This window comes from Fukomys damarensis, unplaced genomic scaffold (genome assembly GCF_012274545.1).
Source record: "Fukomys damarensis isolate Sample0158 unplaced genomic scaffold, DMR_v1.0_HiC HiC_scaffold_22, whole genome shotgun sequence".
Classification (NCBI taxonomy): Eukaryota; Metazoa; Chordata; class Mammalia; order Rodentia; family Bathyergidae; genus Fukomys; species Fukomys damarensis.
Window position 1 is genome coordinate 13,977,965 of NW_022900934.1, and position 9,673 is coordinate 13,987,637.

The window sequence follows — 9,673 nt, forward strand, 5'->3', positions numbered from 1 at the left end:
CGCGCTCTACGCCGGCCACCGCGCGGACGACGAGGCCCACGCCTCCTAGCCCCTCACGGGCCCATGCATTTCCCCTGCTCAGCCCCTTCCTCGACCTCCCCATCCTCCCAGGGCGGCGGGACTGGAGGCGGGCTTGTTAGGGGCAGACTCCACGGCGCCCCTCCAGGGTGCAGCCTTGGGGCCCAGAGGTGCAGAATTATGACCATGGCATTTAAAGTGAGGTGAGACGGGTGCTGCGGATACAAAGAAAGGACGCCTCTCAGGCCTGGCTTATAGGGCGGTGCTAGAGGGAGGATGCGCTGAGATGCCCCCACCCAGGCTTCCTGCATCAAAGTTAAGAGGAAAGGAGGGCTGACCATTTACTGAGCACCCACTGTGCGCTGGGACGCTGTCAGGAGACCATCTTAGTCGTCATAGAAACCATGAGGTGGGGTCCTGCAGGTACCAGATGGGGAAAACCCCCCAGAGAAGTGGTTCTGACCTGTCCCGGAACACATAGCCAGTGAATGCTGGGGCCTCTGGCACTAACCTGGCCTTGGACCAGTCAGTTCACTTCTCTGGGTCTCAGTTTCCTCATCTGTCAAATGAGGTTAATAACAGAACCTACCTCGAAGAATTGTGAGGATAAGAAGGGTTCGTGTGTGTTGAGTGGTTAGGGCAGTGCCTGGCACATAGTAGGTGTCCAATAAATGTTCACCTTTGTTGCTATTGTCATCTCTGTCCTTATTAGAAGCCCAAGTGTCTGCCCCTTGGCCCGAGCTGCTTTCCTGGCCCCAGCTGCCCTCTCCTTTTCCCAACATCTCATGCGTGGGGGTGGCCCCAACTGTCAGCTCCTGATTCTGCCCCGACTGTGGGACAGGGACGCTCCAAGCGGCTCTGGAGTCTGAGGCCACACAAGAATAAGACAGCTGGCAGAGGTGTCACAAGAGGACAACCTGGGCAGCTCCAGACTTGGGGTGGGGGTTCGATGGACTGGCCAAAGACAGAGGGGTTAGGGCTGGGGATTTAGCTCAGTGGTACCGCTGCCTGCCTTGCAAGCGCAAGGTCCCAGATTTGACACCCAGTACCAAAACGCACACAGACACACACACACACACACACACACACACACAGACAGACACACACACAGAGAGGGAGAGGGGTTAGAAGACACTGAATATGGAGGGGTCCTTATTTGTCTTATTTGTCTCATGTGGGAATTTTAAGACTGTACAATCAACTGTTCCACCTGTGGTCGCCCTATCTTGATGACGAAACCCCAGCGACTGCTCTGAGGCTGGTCACTGACACCTCCACTGCAGAGGGGAAACAGGAGTAAAGTGACTGGCTCAAGGTCACCCAGCTTGTATGAGACCGAGCTGGGGCCACACAGGCCTCCTAACTCCAAGTCACTGCTCCTTCTACGTGCATTACTTTCCTTGGCAGACAGATTCCAACCCTGCCAAGGAGATTACAGGTAGTTAACATGTCCAGGGGACGTGGAGTCATGAGTCCCCTCAAAATCTGACCATACTCCACACGGGGAGTGACTTACCAAGGTTACACAAAGTTAAAGATCTTACTAGAAGAAAAGAAGTTTATTCTCCCAGATTCACCTTCTGAGCCCATGGCTCTACAGTGTGCCCACTGTGCGACTTTGGACAAGTTATTTACCTGCTCTGTACCTCCATTTCCTTACCTGTAAAGTGCACAGGCTGTCAACACCTGCTCCACCAGTTATAGTGATGTTAAAATGCAGTGACAGCAGCTGACACTGTACTTCCTGTGTGCTCTAAACCGTGCACATACATTAACTCACTTCCCAGCAACCCAAGGGGTAGGCCCCCACTTCTCAGCAGTACTGGGGATTGAACCCAGGGCCTTTGCATTGAGCTGCAGCCCCAGTCTTTTAAAATTTTGAGACAGGGACTCATTAAGGGTCTCATTAATTGCCTTGGCCTCCCAGAATGTTGGGATTCTAGGTGCGAACCCCCACCCGCCAGCTGTGCAGCAACTAATAAGAGGAGATATGGAGATTTAAAGCTGGGCCCTCTGCCCCGCCACACAGACCCCTGTGCCAGCAGCAACACAGTGTCTGGCACCCAGTCAGCCCTGGAAGCTTCCTGGTGCATCTGAAGTCCGTGCTCAGGGGGAGCTGGTTGCCCTGCTTGCCACTGCCCCCCCACAGCCCATGTGACTCCTCCAGCCTCCTGGGGCTTCTGCTAGTTCAGGGTGGAGCGTGGAGGGAGCAATCCCCCAATTCTGTTTGCTCGCTGTCTCTCTCCTCAGGCACTGCACCAGCCTGGTGTGAGGTCCAGTTCCCACGAGGTGTCCTCTCACACCAAGCCCTCCACGCGCTTTCCCATGATTTGGGGACACAGAGAAGGGTCTTGCTATGAGGCACACAGCTTCGGCCATCTGTCTCATTGATCCCCACCGGGTTCCCCAAGAGTGCCAAGGCCTCCCCTGTGGTAGGCAGAGAACACAGCCCCCCACCAGCTCCAGGCTCCACATAAGCACAGCGGCTCCCCAGGAAGCTCAGGGAACAATGGCCTTCTGCTCACCATGTCTGCCCTCCTTGTAAGGCATCTAGAAAATGAACAGAAAAACAAAATCCCTTTTCATTGTCATCATCGCCATCACCGTCATTATCACGGAATAAAAGACTATTCAGGGTCTTGAGCGAGAACTGATACATAATTGGCCAAGAATTTTGAAACCCAGGGATATGAATGACAATGACGTTAATGGTAATGATGATGGTGACGGCACACTTATGTGGCACTAGCTGCATGCCAGGCGCTGTACTAAGCCCTGTAGGTAATTAATATTAATAGAGATAAAACTCATGGAGAACGGACTCTGTGTTCGGTGTTGAGCACTTTACATAATGTGCCTTGTTTAATTTTAAGTAGATGCTTTTATTAGCCCTGTTGTAGGAGGCTGAGACAAGGGGCTGAGGGCTCATGGGTGAGGAGGGTCTCGCTCAAGGGCACAAAGCCCGTGGCCTGCCAGCCACCACCCCTTGGCTCTGCAGGGAACCCAGATCACTCAGATTCTCGGGGGAGCTTGAGGGGCGGGTGAGAGAGAAGCAGCTGGGGAAGAAGGGGAGACATTCCAGACGGATGGCAGAGCCGGGGCGCGCGCCAGAGCGGGGTCAGAGATGGCTGGCCGCGGTCCAAGCCTGCGCTGCATCTCTGGCGTGTACCAGTGTTCGTGTGTCCGCACACAGCTGCCGATGCGCTCCAGGAGGCAGGAGGCCAGTGGTGAGCACCACAGGCCAAGAACCAGCCTCCCACCTCCTGAATCGGAGAGCCTGCTGCTGTCATAGGGGCGGCTAAGCGCCTGCATCCGTCAGCCAGCCGTCAGCACTGCCCACCCCAGGTCACGAAATCAGCAGCTCCACTTACCTCCTGCCAGCAAGTGCGCTCAGGCCAGCTCTGTCACTGGCCACTGAGCCTTTAGAAAATGTAACCCTGTCAGCCCTCACTTTGAAGTGAGAGGCCTCATGCTTCAGTGCATGCATGGGTGCGGGAGCGTGGAGCACACGGTCCACGTGCACACTGTGCCAGAGCACAGGTAACACCTGTGTGCACGACACAGACACATGCGTGTGCACAGCCATGCACACGGGGTATCCCTGCAGTCTGCAAATGCGGTCCTGTACAGCACAGAGACCAGGTCTCATGTGTGCATTCATGTTTGTAAACAGAGCATATATGTGCCTCCCATAAGTATGGTCTCTGCATGCATGTACATGTATGTGTACATATGTGTCCACTGGTACTCTTCGGTGAACGTATTTTCCTATTCAAACACACACTCGTGTACATATGTGCATTCCCCAGGAGCTCCCATTCAAGTGCACGGTACATGTGTGCGGTGTGTAGCCCCTGATACACTGGAGCACAGAACTCCATGCACTCACTCTTAGTGCATGTGCACGTTTGCATGCATGCTCCTGAAATCATGCATAGCCTCAGGAAGTCAGTTACAAACTCCAAATTCAATGCCCAGAGCTGCATTTGCACTGGTGAGCCCATATGAGCATAATATACAGAATCACCCTTCAGCACCTAAACAGACAGGCTGCCTCCAGCAAGTGCACAGATATACACCCTCACGCACACGCATGCAAGAATATAGACTCCTGTGCCTCTGTATCCTACGTGTGGGCACCTCCACTCTCAACCCTTAACCCGCCCTGTGCATGTGCTCCTTTCGGGCAGGCCCACCAAGCTTCCTTCCCCCACAGCCATGCCACACGTGCCTGGCCCCACAGACAAGCACACAACACACACAGACACGCGCCTCCGGAGCCCCTCTCCCGCACCCAGATGCAGTCAGCCCTCCGGCACGTGGAGACACACGCGCCCCCTCCAGGGTGCAGCCCGCCGCAGCCCCAGATCGTCAGGTGTGCTGGGGACAGCAGGAATGGTGCCACAAACAGAAATCACCACTCACGTAGAACTGCATCTGCTGCAAACTTCTCATCTGCTGTGCAAATGATGATTAAATGTTATTGTGCAAGAGAAAATGGCAAGGAGGGATTCATTAGCTTTATTGTCAGGAAGGACTCCATGGACTCCAGCTCCCAACTCCAAGGCTGGCTTAACCCCCTGTGTGCTGGGGACGCCATACTCTCATGTCAGGTTGCAAAGAACGAAGGCCCCAGACACAGAGAGCCCAGCTCTGGGCCTGCATGAGCCCCCGGGGTGCAGAGAGCACTGTGGAACGAGTCACGATGCCCCAGAATCTGCTCCACTCTTACTCCTTATTTGCTGGGGGTCCTGGACTGGCATCCAATAGTTCCTCAGCCCTGCCGTGCCCTTAGGAATCTAGAGATATAGATGCTACGGTCCCTCGGGAGGTCTAGGACAAGGAAACCGCTGAGGCAAAAGCCCAGGGACCCAGAAACACCGAGAGCAGTGAGCACTTGTTTAGGAAGCAAAGATCACAGGCCAGCTGTTAGCCCCATTGTCACTGTCGAGTGCCAGGTCACCCCCTGCCCCCAAAGAGCTGGGCCTTTTCCTGAGAGCAACAGGGACCCGTAACAGAGGCAGAGTCTGGACTGATGGAGGAGTACAGGGCCCCCAGGAGGACTTGAACTCCAGTTGACAAATACTTTTTCCAGTATTCGAATCCTAAATACTGCACAGGATATTCTTATGCTAAAGCCCTTACATATTATTGAAAATTCACATTTAACCAGAGAAGTCTGTATCCTTATTTGCTAAACATGGCAACCCTTTTATAAACTTGCAGTTTACAAAGACCATCCTGGCTACTATGAGCAGGGTGGATTAGAGAGATGAAAATGAGTAAGGAGAAGAGAAGGTATCAGAGTCTAGCCTTCATCCTTAGTCAGGAAATCCCAATTTTTCACTGGGCACATGACCATCCTATTACAATAACCACTTTCTCTAGCCTCCATCCCAGCTATTTTGTGTGTATGGACTAAGCAAAATTGGCTGGTGGCAGTTTCTGGGTCACTCCTTTAGAAAACTACTGACCCCATGTATTTTCCTGTCCCTTTCTCCTGTCTGCTAGCTAAACACAGCTGAGATGGTTGGAGCTCAAGCAGTCACCTTGGACCATGAGGATAAATGTTAGACCGTGAACTAGAATGCAATTTGATTCCTTTGGACATAGAAGCACCATACCAGCTGCAACCTTCCCATCTCCAAACTTGGTTTACACGGGAGAGAAATAAACTTCAACTTGTTGAAGTCACTGTCAGTTTGGTCTTTCCAAACAGCTGTTTTGGCTCCCGAACAGCCAGGCCTACCTCTGGCAGCTACAGGAAGTTGGCATAGGAAGGCAAAAGTCAGAGAGAAATATCAAGGCTCAAACTGGGTCAGCAACCGTGTATTGGAGAAATATATGGCAGGAGCTGGCAGTTGGCTGGATGTGGGGATGGTGGGTAGAAGACGTCAAAGTCTTTGGGCTTGAGTGACAGGGGCAGAGAAGCTGGTAATGAGCCAGGGAGCCCAGGAGAAGCCTTCGATGTGGGGTCGGGTGATGTCAGTTCGATTTTAGACACATGGAGTCTGAGGGGCCTGCAGGGCCTGGGCAACAGATGTAGAAATTCAGTGCTGGAGAACAGAAAGAGGAGGGATGCTGGGAGAGAAGCGCGGGCCGCCTCATGCAGGGAGAGCTAACTGGGAAAGAGCAAGCAAGGCCCAGGCAGAGTGCGCAGGACGACAGATGGGAGTGTGAAGGGTGAACCCTGAGAAGCCCTGGGTCAGAGGAAGGGGAGGGAGACATTCGGACTTTGGTTGCCTCCGCTGCAAAATGGGGGCAGGCGGGAGGGGCAGCCTGCCTGTTCCCACAGCTCTTTCCTGAGCTGATGGCCAAGAATCTTAGGTGTGACCGGAGACAGCTCACTTCTCCTCCCTGGGATTCGGTTCACCTTGGGAAATGGGGCTTTTTAAAGTGCTCAGAGGCCCAGTGTTTGTTCAGAGGAGGAGGTACCAATACCAAGGCCTGGCCCGGCCCCAAGTGAGTGCAGAATAAATGGCAGCTCTTGGGGAGGAAGAGGAGGAGGAGTGTGGGTGGGGAGGGGAGAGCGGCGGTGAGGCCTCCTTTTCTCCACGCCATGCCCAGAAAGGGGTCGAAAGCCTCCAGGAACACCTGCTGCACACAGGACACAGAGCAATAGGGGGACAGGAGACACACGGGAGAGGGTGGTGCGCTTACCTCTGAACGAACAGGTGACGAGCCAGCCTTGCCAGGAGTTAGAAGCAAGATGTGTCCTGGGGACCCCAGAGGAGGGGCAGGAGTGGGGTGCTCTGAGAGAGCTCAGAGCTGGACAGAGAGCCGTAGTTGCCCAGTGTGCAGAGCAAAGAGGAGGCAGCTACTGGCCACAGCACATACCTGTGAAGTGGGTTTTTAGGGAGCAGAAGGGAGCTGTGGTGTTCATATCCCCAGGTTTCATTGGCTCAGGCCGCCATAATACAAAGCCATACAGCCGGAAATGGCCAGACAGCAGGAAGTCCTCCCCTCCCGCCTCAGAGCCCCCGAGGCCTGTGGGGTGGGAGCTGCTCCAGGCTTTTCTCCTTGGCCTGTAGATGGCTGCTCTGGCCCATGTCTCTTCCCTCCTTCTTCCCTCTACACATGCTGTGTCACTGCCAGAAACCCCCCTTTCTAAAAGGACAGAGCCACCCTGGGTTAGTGACCCACCTGACTACAGGATGACCTCATCCCAACTAATTACATCTGCATCAACCCTATTTCCAAATGAAGTCATGTTTTACAGTGGGAAGGTTTTAGGACTTCAACATATAAAACTTAGAGGGACAGGATTTGCCCGTCATATCCCTCTACGTAGCGAGCTCCTTCTTGATGCTCCGCCCCTGCGATGGAGGTCAGAGGGAGGAGGCCCGGGACTCTGCCCACAGCTGGGGTGGGGTGGCTGTGGGGAGATTTTTCACCTCTCCCCCTTTTCACAGACACTGACTCACTTAGATGCACACATTTAAGCGTACACGCGAGCGCGCGCGCATACACACACACACACACACACACACACGCTACTCAGAGGAAATCACAGAGACCCAGCCAATATATGAAGTCCCACTCAAAGACACACACCCAAAGGTTCCCATGCAGACCCTCACACACAACCTGGAGACACAGCAACACGGCCCACAGCTCACACACAGCCTTCGGACACACAGATGCACGCGAGCACACTCATACAAGCACAGGACAGCCCTGGGAATAGACACAGGGGACACATCTGTGTTCACACAATAGCTAACACCCGGTGCAATCCTATAGCCCTGCACACAAAGACACACTGCTCACACCCACACAGGCACAGGGGCGTTCACATCCACAGGGCTTTTGGGCCTGCTGTGGCTGGCAGACCCTGGCATTCATGCCCCACCCTTCCAGCCTCCCAGCTCCCCCTTCACTCTGGTAATTGGAGGCGATTTAATCCCCCGTCCTGCCCAGCCGATCACAGGTCATGCTGAGCAGACAGCTGTCAAAATGCCCCCACACCAGGGCAGGGTGGCAAAGAGACCCTTTCTACTTCTGCAGTTGAGATGAGATTTGCACGCCCATTCGCACAGACATCCTGAGACTGTAAAGACACACAACTGCACGTTCACACAGTTGCATGCACACACACAGCTCCTCATGTGAACACAGGAAAGCCAGTGTAGACAGCAAATGTCGAGGCTCCATGAGGTAGGTGGTACACATATCTACACCAACGCCGACAGTCTCACAATCAGAGCAAATGCGCGTACACTCCCACAGCTTCTAATGTGTGCGAACCCACAGGTATATGCTGGCCCCTGGAGGTGGAGAACGCATGCGCACAGCCACACAGAGATCCTGGGCTGTGCTTGGTGAGCTTGTGTGCACACTGCCACGTGGCAATGGCAGTGAGGAGGCGAGGGGAGGGGCAGGGACCCAGAGCCTGTGCACACGTAAGTGTGCAGGATGCCCCCCAGCCCCGGCCCACTAAGCGTCCCCACAGAGGTCTGTGGCCCCTGCCTGCTGAGCCCAGGATAGCCCAGTTCTCTGCCTGGCCGGGCTGAATTCCCAGGAGGGGGGCCAAGCCCCACCTGTCAACCTGCTGTTTGTCACTCCATCGCGGCCGGTGCGCTGACATTCAGAGCAGGCACCGAGATGATCGCATTTAGCTGTAATGTGCTGCAGATTGCACTGACATTTGGAAAATACTCCACCTCGGGACCCATTCGACTCCACACTTCTGTCCTGGAAAGGGAGAGAAGCGGCAGAGAGGGCACAGCGAGCGCCCACAATGTTCTGCGATATTCCTAGACTCTGGAGCTGAGAATCCCAGCCTCACCTCCAGGGACCAGGGCTCCCGACTCCACTTCTATGTGCTCTTGGGTGACGGGTTATGGAGGGGCAGTGGAGGTCCCCAGGGCGGACAGGAAGTCCTGGACAAGACAGCAGCTCTGCACAGGGGACCTACTGAGGCTCCTGCCCAGTCCCGGCCTGGCGAGATCTGCCCGCTATCAGTGAAGCACCCACTAAGCAGCCCAGTCCTCGTTGGAAGCATGCCACACACGTGCCCTCATTTGGCAGTGGCGACAGCCTTGAGAGGGGAGAGCTACTCTCAGCCTATCTGAATGGTGAAGGGCCTGAAGCTCAGAGAGGGGAACACACACGCAGGAAGGGTAGGAGCTAAGGTTTCTACTCCAGTCTGACTGGCCTCTTTCTACTCCAGTCAGGAAGGTGCTAAGCCCTCCCTGGGACCGCACCGTCTTTCCCTCCTCCCCTCTCTCTGGCTTCCTCTCTCCTCCTTACTCGGCTCCTCTCCATGCACTAAGCAGAACCATTTCTCCTGGAATGATGGCTTCCTGGTTACCCGGAAGGATGGATCAGGTGGGTGAATCCGCCAAATTCACAGGCAAGCTCGTACCAAGAGGAAATCCCTGCCTTTCCAGGAATGGGACAGCTGCATCTGCCTGTGCTGCAGCTGCTAAGACCCAGGCTTGGGTGGGGGAGACTTGCTCGAGGTGCCCAGCCCTTCTGGAGGTTGTGCCCAGCCTGAGATCTGGGTAAAGAGTCTCTTCAGGTAAATCAACAGCAGCCAGAGATTTGGCGGCCCATTCCCCAAGAGAGGCCTGCAGAGAATCCTGCTTACCTAAACCACCAGGCAGGGGTGGCAGAAACACAGACAGGGTGGCAGGGAGTGGGGAGAGGATGT